Source organism: Pinus tabuliformis, chromosome 4_1, assembly GCF_031772625.1.
Source record: "Pinus tabuliformis cultivar Carrire ecotype Pingquan chromosome 4_1, CPIR1, whole genome shotgun sequence".
In the NCBI taxonomy this organism is placed as follows: Eukaryota; Viridiplantae; Streptophyta; class Pinopsida; order Pinales; family Pinaceae; genus Pinus; species Pinus tabuliformis.
Window position 1 is genome coordinate 236,877,066 of NC_142303.1, and position 9,440 is coordinate 236,886,505.

At 37.4% G+C, this 9,440-nt stretch overlaps 1 pseudogene; it reads left to right on the forward strand.

Moving 5' to 3' along the window:
• The first annotated feature begins 1,477 nt into the window (after positions 1–1,477).
• LOC149175125 (uncharacterized) lies at positions 1,478–3,035 on the forward strand (annotated as a pseudogene).
• Positions 3,036–9,440: the final 6,405 nt, after the last annotated feature.

Consider the following 9,440-nt stretch of genomic DNA (forward strand, 5'->3'; position numbering starts at 1 on the left):
ACAAGGCAAATTTACATCTGTTTTTAGCTTCGGGGGTGCTACCCCCGAAAACCCCGCCGGGGGACTACTGGCCCCCGGACCCCCCAACTAGGGGGGATCGGCCCCCCCGAACCCCTGTGGGGGGAGACAAGTCCCCATCACACCCCCCCGCGTGGAGGGGTGTACAAACTTCCTGGGGTATACATCGGGCTGAAACAAAGACCTCTAAATAATCATGCTCCACACCCAATATTTCATAACTTCTTAACTCAATTGTGATTTAATTTCGATAGATTTAGATTTTTTTTTTTTTTGAAAAGACTACGTGGCCATGGTGAGGAGGCACTGGAACTATTTTGCAAAATTAATGAAATTAGGAAAGTGGAAAAACACTAAACAAGACAATGCAATTAGATTGAAGGCAAGTGATAGGAAAGTTTAAGAAAATTTAAAGCCAAAATTTATGAAAATGGTAGGTAAGCTTCTACTGCGAATCAATTTTAGATTTGTATCAGATAGTCTTGAAAGCTAATGTAGAAAGAGTGTGCAGAGGTTACATAGTAAAGTAAGATAGAATATGGAAGATGGTTTCTATGATATCGTAATCAAATTGTTTTATTTCGAAGCACTTTTGCTTCATTCTCTTGGATACAAATGTAAAGTAGACACCAACAGAGTTGTTTCAAATAACTGAATCAGATAAATCATATTTCAATATCTTTCCTAGCATCGTAATATCAATAATTTGAAGTGACAGGGCGGTGGTCAGTAGAGAGGGTTCCAGGAAACGAGGTGCAAGTTTAAGGCCCGTCAACTGTCCTCTCCATTTTTAACGTTTTTGCATAGACAATTGCAGTTCAAATAATATGCTTTTCTCCCGCCTTTTGCACTACGCTGACCAAGAGAGAGGACTAATGGCTCGCTGGCACATTACTCGATTCCAAAATATATCCTTATATCAGTCCCTAATTTCGTTTTCTCTCCATTTGTCATCATCCAAAAGTTGTTAAAGCTTCGGAAAATCCCTCAACTTCTAACCGATTATGGTAATTGGGAATAGACAAGAACCCAAATTAGTGAGTCCATCCGTAACTTCTGAGTTTCCAGACTCGCTGTCTGTTTCCACACTAGGGTTGATGGAAAAATAAATAAAGGTTTTCATATTAATAAAATGTAGGGTTTTAAATTTGAATGACACCCAGATGTTAAACCAATCTAATATTTCAAAATAATCATGACTGTCAAGTCTAGAACTACATAACATTTTTCTTTTTGGTAGATAGAAATACAATAAGACACAGTAAATGAATCATAGCTATAAATATACGTTGTAACCAACTATTTTCGTTTCAAACAACATTTTAACCCATTATATGGAGTTTAAGAATGTGGAAATAGGAATAAACATTAGTCTGCCTGAGTGTAAATACAGACATGGTCAAGCTATGAAGCTTAAACTCTGAGCCAGCTGAAACATGCGCTTGGAATTTTAAGTCATATGGATAATGAAGGCATTCGTGTACAGACATCTACTTATACGTCTCTCTTGCAGGTGTGCCTTAATGAGCAATCTGTAACACTGAGTAAATTGGTCCATGCCCACATGATTCAAATGGGATTTAAACCACACTTCTCCGTGGTCAACAAGTTGGTGAGCTTGTATGCCAAGTTGGGGGGGGGGGGGATCTGGCAGAGGCTCGCCGGGCTATGGACAAAATGCCTAAATGAAACGTAGTTTCATGGACTACCATAATTGCAGCTTATGCAAGGAACGGGTGTAGTGATACTGCTTTGGCATTGTATTATGAAATGCAAACAACATGTGTCCAGCCGAATAAGTTCACATTTTCCAGTGTTCTCCTGGCTTGTGCAAATTTAGGAGCTCTAGAAATTGGCAAGGAGATTCATCAAGAGATAATCGTATTTGGATGTGAGACTAATTTGTTCGTTGGCTGTGCGCTTGTTGATATGTATGTGAAATGTGGGAGAGTGGAGGATGCACACAATGTGTTTGACAAATTGCCTGAACGAAGTGTCGTTGCGATGACTGCAATGATTACAAGGTATGCACATAATGGTTATATTGATGAAGCCTTAAGGCTGTTTTGGGAAATGCCTGAACCAGATGGGGTTTCGTGGATGACTGTCATCACTTGCAGAGAAGTTCAGTGCAGCACCAGAAAGGGCTGGAAAACTCTTGTGCAATGGAAGCAGGTATGGACTTGGTTTTAGAATAGGAAGTATGCACAAAAGCAAAGGGTACCAAGGTTCCAGGAAGACAATCGCTTCACATCGTGATGATTCAAGAGCAAAGAGAGTTGTGACCAATTTTGTAGTTGTTTCTTTAGGAAGAACAGACCAAGATGCTTCAGAAATGGAGTTTGAGGCAAAATCCTCAAGAGATGGGGCATGGAAGTTCGGGTAAGGTTTGAAAAGTGTGTGAGACAACGTTCACTTCCTTGCGAAGCTTCTGAATGTGTAGCAGTGCTTTCAGGAGATCTCATACTTTGTTTTCGGGAAGGTAAAGAGCAAGCATTGCACTTTGATGCCCATGTCTTCGATGCCCAAAGAAGGCGACATGATGCTAGGGGTTGTAGGTGTAGGTTCTGGGTTCGGTATGACCATGACCAGTCTGAGGAAATAGTACCATTGTGGAAAGTCTGCCGGCGGCCAGAGACATATTACCGGTTACAACTAATCCATGCTTCCAAATAATTATCAACAATTGAGCTGGACCAAGGATCTCAGCAAGTAAAAGATGCCCCTGCAGCTCCCGTGTGTCATTTTGGAGAAGCAACTCTAGAAGAATTTCATCTCTCACTAGAATATCAAAGATTACAAGTCAGGTTATAGAAGACAATGTTCAGCCTTTAACTGCTCCCAAGACTTCCTCAGTTTTACAGCTGCCAGAAGGTCTATCTGCTGAGTCTCAAAGAAATATTCTAGTCACAGAAATTGATTCTAGCCAGAAAATTGTTGCACCCGCATTTACTGATATGGATGAACCTTCAAATAGCATGGTTGATGTGATGGAAAAATGTACAGTTCAAGATTGAGAAAAGCAACTTAGGGGCACTTATGTTACTGAGAAACACACATTGAAAACTTAAAGATAAATTGCACTGTAATAGTAAGTTTCAGAAGCTATCTTTCTGTAAGAAGCAGTTTTGCAAGTTTTCTAGCTTTATATTTATTTTTCTGGTGTAATTAGTAATGCTTCATATTTTGCAGAGCCTGTGTGCCATATGCGCTAGTTGAATATCCATATTTGAATGTTTTAGGCAGTCAACATTGTAACTATTGTCGTTTAAAATGGAACGAGTCTTTTCTAAATAATTGATTTTTTTGAATTGGTAGTTAAGGATAGCAGACCGTGAGAAGCCAATGCATTTACTATATTGAAACAATGACTTATTGATATTAAGGTGGAGAAATCAGTTCCACATTATTTAAAAAAAAAAATTTAGTGGAGATTCGTGTCTAGTGGGTCTTGGGTCCATATTTCGAACCCGTTCTGATACCACGTGTAAGGATCCATCCTAGGGTCCTCTACCAGATCTATATTCTCTAATTTTAAATGCAATAAAAGGGCAATAATTTATTTTTTTGACAAGACATTTAAATGATGATAATTTACCATTTAAAATCTGATTCCTACCATTTAAATATTGAACATTTCATTTTAATCACTTACATGAGTAATCTATGCATAGAGGAATACTTGTACAGATAGCACGGTGGAGATTCCCTTGAGCCGCTGCTCCTAATGGAATGCTCCTCTTGACTACCGACTGGATTTACCTCCCAGCCAACTAGGAAGTAATTCCTAGCCCAGAAAATCTCCACAAGTTTCCTAGCCCTCCAAGTCCAAGTCCAACCAGATGTAGTGTGTCCAAGATGAATAATACTCCCCTCCTCTCTCCCAAACAATTCCTCCAAAACCACAACCAAACCAAAACCAAAAGCAGACCAAAGATCCCCCTTCCTCCCCTCATCCTTCCCCTTTTATGCCCCCTTCTCTTCTCCACCTCAACCACCTCTCATTAATTTCATAACTTTTCCCTCATCCTTACATTTGACTTCTCTTCTCCCAAGTAAACATGAGAGGACATTTGGGAATGAAATATGAATATAAAATTATGTAATTAATTGGAGAGTACCATGTCTTCTCCCAAGTAAATATTTTTGGGATGAGAGATGAATATATAAATTGATAATTAATTAGATAGGACCATGTCTTCTCCCAAGTAAATCTAAGAGGACATTTTGGAGATGAGAGATGAATATATAAATTGGTAATTAATTGGAGAGGACCATGTCTTCTCCCAAGGAAATCTGTGAGGACATTTTGGGAATGAGGTATGAATATATATATATATATATATATATATATATATATATATATATTGGTAATGAATTGGAGAGGACTATGTCTTCTAAAAATTTAAAAATTTTGGGAGGTAAATTGGGAATAGTAATAAAATTTATATGAGTACCAAATTTATAGTTTTACCAATGTAGGTATGTACCAATATTTCTTGATAATTATAAGTCCATATTTTAAGGAAATTTAAACACTTAGTAAAATTTGCAGGATAAGATTGAATAGGGCATTACAAGCTAGGGGCCACAACACTTCCATATTTATAGTTGTGAGTGGTAGGCTTCCTGGTTACCATAATTTTGCTTTCCATTTTTCTTGCTAACCTGAATGCCTTCTCCAATGAATCAGGTTCCCAAAGGCAAACCTCATGTTGGATATTATCCTTTAAAGTACCAATGAACACATCAATCCTATGATCCTATGGAATATCTTTTACCCTTATGTTCAATTTTTGGAAGTCCTCAATGTGATCCATCATTGAACCCTTTTGTTTGAGATTTATCAATTGGCTAAAAAGGTATTGCCTTTTGTATCCTTCATAATGTGCTATCATTTCTTCCGTAAAAATTGCCCAAGTGTCAATTTGTTTACGAGAGCAAAGCCATCGATACCATACAAACTGATTTGGTTCCAAATATAAAGTTGCAATACGTACCTTTTGTGTGTTTTGCACATTATGGAGATCGGAAAATTGTTCCATCTGTAGTATCCATGTTGCGGGATCCTTGCCATCAAAATTCCTCATATTGATTTTTGGAACATGGTGGGTCTTCAATCCAACATTAGAGTCTATGAAATCATTATTAACATTTCTTTTTTTCTCATCATGAGTTTCCTTTACTACCCTTTCACCATTAGTGACCATTTCTTGTAGCAACTTATTCAAATTTATCTTCAATTCTTCCATCTTATCGTCCATGCCATTCATCTTAGCATCCATGTCATTCATCTTAGCTTCTATCTTAGCATCCATGGCATTCATCTTAACTTGCATGCCATTCATATTAGCTTCCACACCCTTCATCTTGGCTTCATTTACCTTTAGTGAGAGTGAAATTTGTTGTACTTGATATTGTAATTTTGATATATCATGTTGCATTTCTTCCTCTTCTTCATGAGTCATGCTAGAGCTTCCAGGTTGCTTACTAGGTGTTTCCATTTTCTTTCTATGGGGAATTAATTAACGATAATAATTCTTCACTATTCCCCTTGAATTCCTTCAAACTAATTTTTCAAACCAATCTTATGCAAAATTAAAAAAGAACTACACACCTTTTTTTTTTTCTTTGTAAGAGCTTGATATTGAATCTATTGTATCTCTGTAATTGTGGATCTCGAATATCTGAAATCGTGTCCTTCGGGAGCCCTTTGAGTCCTCTTTCTAACCCCACAATTCTTATCAATCTTGGATTCTCCAAGGAAGAGTTATGCCAAATCTCCCACCGTGACCTGATTGTAGACTAGTTTAGTAGAGAGAACTTGTATGACATGCCATGTGTCACTGTTGCAACCTTAGTACCTGAAAGTGATATAAAGAAATATATAGGCCATCCTCTTTATGTAACTTCTTACAAAATTTCAATATGATGCTCAAAACAAAAGTTATGGCGTTTTTCCCCAGGTCACCTGTTTGGAATGTAATTTGGGATTATGAAAAAACCCTAACTTCATCAAATCATATCTCTGCAAATATAGCAAGACAAGCTCTAAAATTCAAACCCGAATTTCAGAAATACTTCGGGTAAAATGGGTTTTTTTTGTAGCTTTTGAAATGCCACAGAAAAAAGTTATAGTGACAATGCCACGGTGACTTGTTTGTAGCAGCAAAACCGTAGAATCAAAACCTCTGATACCAAATGTTATGACACCAGCTCACAAAAAGATAGAAAAGATAGATCAACGCCTTAGAAATAAGCCTCTTCAAGGGGGCAACCTCCTTTACGTTACACAAATGAAAAATTCTTAGATCATTCAATGACAAAACCTCCTTTCTATATATAGGAGTCTAAGGGCTCACAATATAACCAAGCCGGCCTGACAATAATAATATAAAGGCACAAAAATAACAGTAGAGCGATTCTATGGGGCACAATAATAAAAATATGGGAAAAACAGGGGAACAACAATAATAATAAGGGATACAATGACAATAGTAATGGGGGAATCACTAATATTATAAGGACTTAACACTTTGATTCTTAAATTCTTCTGAGATACAGTCCTATATGTGTCTTTATGATAGAAGATTTAAATCATTTAGGAAGGTACAAATTATTTTCATACCTCAGAGGGAGAATATCTTAATGAGAACGAATTCCATTTTCAGGGTTCGTAGGGTACGAAAAGTTGGCTAACAATGAAGGGTCACTAGCCTTGAGAACGGATGCAATTAGGGCTTGAAAAACTAGCTATAACTTCTTCTACTTTCCTTCGCAAATTTGCCTCAAGGAACTTGATCATCTTGCAGTAAAATTAAATAAAAACTGATCCTCTTTCTACCCACTATTCAAATGTCTACCTCTGATACCATGTTGAGAAATCTAGGGCATAATAGCTAGGGTTATTTTAAATTTCATTTATCTTCTATCCATGACATTTTCTTGTGATATTATTATTATCATTTAGTTATGTTTGATCATCAAGACAAATGCCAATAAGAAGATCACAATCCAAACACAAGAACACCAGATGTAGGCTACTAGCCAAGGCCAAAACCTCTCCTAGAGAGAAAAACCCCCAAAAATATCTTCTTATATAATTTCAATGAAGACTTCCAAGGCCTTGGCCTTGACCTTGACCAAACCCCAAGTGAAGAGCTAGCCAAAACCCAAAAGATACTTTTGCAAAATCTAGAATGAGGAAATCCTAGTTCTTCCTTCAAACTCGCATGTGTGAGAAACAAAGACAAAATTGCGTATCCTTCCACAGATTTGTTGGCCTCCCAAGAATTTGCTCTCCTTCCCACCCAATTTCATTGGATCAAACCTCTCTTTTCTCCGTTAGGATCCTAGATAACTTGTTCTTTGAAGTGTGTATCAAATGAGGTGAGGTTCTCCTTTTTATAGGCCTCCAAGAGTGTGAATTAGGCCTCTTGAGGTCGACTTGAATAGGGTTGGATGACTCATCGCTTGGAGGTTTCTAGACAGGAAATATTACATTAAATATTTTTCCTTCTTGTTACATGGGCCCTGCAAGGACTAGTATATCATGACCTTGACTGTTGACTTGACAACAAGACCCCTAGAGAACACAATGGGTGCTTTGACATAGGACCACAACATAATAGGCAAGAAACCCATTTCAATAAGATAATTTTTCTTTCACAATTTTTTTTTCTTTTTTCCTGTTAACAAGTACATCAATAATTATATCAAGTCATGAATCAAGAACAATTATGAACACTAACACTAGTTACATTTTAACAACTAGTGCCTTCTAGTTTGTGTTAATGCAGGTTTTTTGTATAGAGCATGACCATAGCTGTTAACGCATTGTATAACCTAGAAACCCATGTTAGTTCTGTAGAAACCTTATTCTCCACCCTACTTGTGGATTTCATTGTTTTGGCTTTTGCTTGTTTGCTGGTTCCGAGGTCCATTTTGTGTGAACTCTCATATTTTTAGCCATTTACATGCAATTTTATTTTAAAAGAGTAGTTTAATTGCATTACTTGAAAAGAAAAGAAAAAAAATATTTTCTGTTATTTTGGTTTGTTTCGATCAGTTTAATGATGATTTGTTTATTCTGAGTTGTGAATATTTGCATGTACTGAGATATATTAGAATATGAATTCGAGTTTCTTGTTTTGGAAAAGGATGTTAGCACTCTCTCTGTTATAGGACAAATTGACCTCCTAATCAACTCAGAGGAGAAAGACAAGATGACTGAAAGAATGACCACAGTTGCAGACCCAAAATCCACACTAACGCTCTCTGTACACTGACAACCTGCTTTATAAATCTTGTTTACAAGCATAAATGATCGTTAGTCAACCTGCTAACTCTTGTTGTTAGACTAGGGGGAGCGTTAGTGAACTTTAGTGATGCTCAAGTGGTTATGCCAACGAATCTGCCATTAAATATCTAGATATTATTTCCCTAAATTTGTGCAAGAAAAGCAAGGAAACTCCAAAAATCAAGATATTTGGAGAAATTCTATTCCGGAAACAGAGGAAAATGGGAAAAAGCCAGTAAGTGAGGCAGGTTCATGGTTTTTACCCAAATGAACTACAGGTGGAGTTGGGCAGCCCTAAATCGATTGCTATATAAGCAATGAGAGGGCCATTGCAAAGAGGTCAGAGCATTTAGAAGGATAGTACATGGTGCTGTTGTGATATTGTCATATTCTTTAAGGAGCTAGCTGAAACAAGGAGAGAGAGAGAGAGGAAGAAGGGATAATGAAGGTTGATACAACAGGGTTTTTTTAATCACTCTTCTGAATATAGGAATGTGGTTGTGTTCCACTACTCGAAGTGTCGGTGATATTGCACATTTATTTGTTCATTCTGATGCTTGTTCTGTTGAGTATATAAGTTACACATTTATACATGTTAGTTATGGATTCTTTCATTAATTGTCAGAAGTATATGCTGTGATTGGTTTGCTTCATTCTTTTATGCAGGAATCGTCTTGGAGCCGGTCAGGAGGAGTTCTTCTTACCACACGGAGATCCCCAAGCGAATCTAGAAAGAACCAAAGGTGATCATTTCTCCATATCCTGTCAATGTATTTCAGATAGATGAACATGTGTGTAACAGGTACCTTTTGCAGATAACCTTACGGTATGTCGGAAGTCTCGGGAAGACTTTCAAGGGTAGTTTTCATCCCATGCATTTTACCCCATAGAAGAACTAGCAACTCCACTGGGGACTATACATTTAGTTCCCTATTATCCGGACTCCTCTCAGATCTCTTCTCTCTTCTATGAGCTTCTTGCTTCTTCATATCCTTCTCTAATCCACCATCTAACTTGTTGCATCCTGCAAAGTTGCTTTCTCTTCAGAAACCGATCCCAAAAGCCCACTTTTTGAGCTCTTTCCCTCGCTAACGCAAGTTGCTGGTCTACACAAAGCTTTATA